The sequence below is a fragment of the Notothenia coriiceps genome, unplaced genomic scaffold (genome assembly GCF_000735185.1).
Source record: "Notothenia coriiceps isolate Sejong01 unplaced genomic scaffold, NC01 NC01_scaffold00009245, whole genome shotgun sequence".
NCBI lineage: Eukaryota > Metazoa > Chordata > Actinopteri > Perciformes > Nototheniidae > Notothenia > Notothenia coriiceps.
In genome coordinates, this window is record NW_011341946.1 from 187,184 (window position 1) to 189,443 (window position 2,260).

A 2,260-nucleotide genomic window follows, 5' to 3' on the forward strand; every position below is an offset into this window, starting at 1 on the left:
GAGAGTAGATAGATGGTGCCTGTTCTCAACAGGAATCAGCCATGAAAAGACAGGTGTTAAATTGAGCGAAATGAGGAATGGCTAAAATGCATGATCTGTTTGGTATTTTGAAAAATAAAAAGTATAAATATGCCTTATATAGGTATGGTCCTACACTATATTATTCAAATATAGCATGATAGGTCCACTTTAAGTTGTCCTTTAAAACTATTGAGAGTGGGACAATCCCGTATCTCAGTTGGAAGGCTATTCCACAATGAGCTGCCTTTAATGGAGAGGACATTTTGTCCAAAAGTGGTCTGTCTATAGTGGACTTCACAGTCTCCTCTGGTTTCTGACCTAGTGCAGCGTCCAGTGTGTTTTCTGTTTTCGGTATTTGAAAAATATAGGATTTGTTCATTGTGAGTGTTTTTTTTTTAGCATGATGATTACACTCTCATTTGTCTCAGGGCGGGGACTTTAAGGAGGTGTAACAATGACTGTAATAAAGTCTATAAAAAGTACCTTTTTGGACACTGAACAATAATGTAGTAGATAGGCATCCAGATGAACTATTAAACAAAACATCTGAGTCTTTACATCTGCCAACATCATAATCATGTTACAATATAAGACATTAATGTTCATTTCTTTTATTTATCTCCTCTGGTTGTAGTACTGATAAACTCCAGGATAAAACACTACTTATATTTTTCCTATGTAACTGTCTTTAAGGGAGCTAACCCAAAATCATTTAAAAGTCACATTTTGTGATCTCAATAAAGCGGAGTAATCTTAATTTTTTTTATCAGGAATGAATTGCCGGGCAGTGTTTTCAGGCAGCGTCTTAGTGGAGCATTGAAACCAGTGAGCTGTCTTCAGAGCGGTGCATAGCAAGGACAGTGTCCTGCTGTCTGGCATCAAGGCCATCTGATGTTTCTGTATTCATTATTGCGACCTTGGCTCTACACTGCACAGACATTTTGCAGGAAATTGTTAACATCATGTAATGAGCTGCGTTGTCATTTTGTTTGAATGAATCGGCAAATGAAAGAGGTGGTTTCTTTGTTTACTGTTGTGTAGAAAAACTTGTTTTCACAAAGGTCCCTATTATCATTTTCAGCCATAAAATAGCCAGAAACATGCCCATCACAATCTCATCCAGGACCGCCTTTATGCTAATTAATATGCTAAAATTACCTTGCCTATAGTTCATATTCATTGGACAGATATAAGGAATTATCCCTCCAATCTAACTCTTTCTCAGAAAAAGTGAACCAAATAATATTTGGGAATATTCTATCAATTGTAATACCCATGAGGAAGGGAGGTTAAAAACATGTAGGCGAAAAACTGTGTTTGCATAAGCTATTTTTCCTATTTTTCCGACTGGAAGAGTATGCCTATACCTTATCTTATAGAGGCTGCAGTCAGTTTACATTTTATAGCTGTCTAACAGTAGCATTTTCAATTATAGCACAATGAGCTGTGCTGTGCGCTACCCTATCTAAAGGCAACAAATCCTCTTATCCAAAATCGGGGAGAAGTGGGCTTCTGTCACAATTCTTATGTTATGTCACGTTTTTAGTTTTGTATGTCTAGGTTTGGTTTTGTTTATCTGTTCTCCCTGTTTCATGTTTTCCTCCTTGTTTCTTGTCTGGTCCTTCTCCCTGTGTTTTCCTCCCTGTCGTTAGTTTCCCTGATGTGTCTGATTGTCTAATTGTGTTCACCTGTTGCCCTTGTGTTTCTGCCTCCCCTGCCCGGCTGTTTCTCGTCTCGTGATTACCCCTCCCTGTATTTAGTCTTATCTCTTCCTGTGTTCCCCTGTCGGTTCATTGTTTGTTTGTCCTCCATTCACGTCACTTTTCATGTTTTTCCCTGTCAGTTTTTGTGTTATTGTTTTCCTGAGCTACCGTTTTGCTATGCCATGTTTTATTATCAGCTTTTAAATAAAGCTCGCTATTTGTTTCTAAATCTTTTTCCGTTTTTGTAGTCTGCATTTGGGTCCTACCTTTTCCGCGATCTTACAGAGATCATAACAGCTTCATGACTCTCCGCCCAGGCTCTACAGTTAACCACAAAAATGATGTCCCACTCTGCGCTCGCCTCAGTATAAATAGCCTCTCTACATGAGTCAGGATGCACTTGCTTTTTCAGAGTGAGAGACAGCATGACCCTGGAGGAAGGTAAGCATTGGTTGTGGTTTTTATGGACCGGCTTTTCAATACTTGTGTGGAACAGCATGACAGCCTCTCTGCGTGTGACCTGATTGGTTATACCC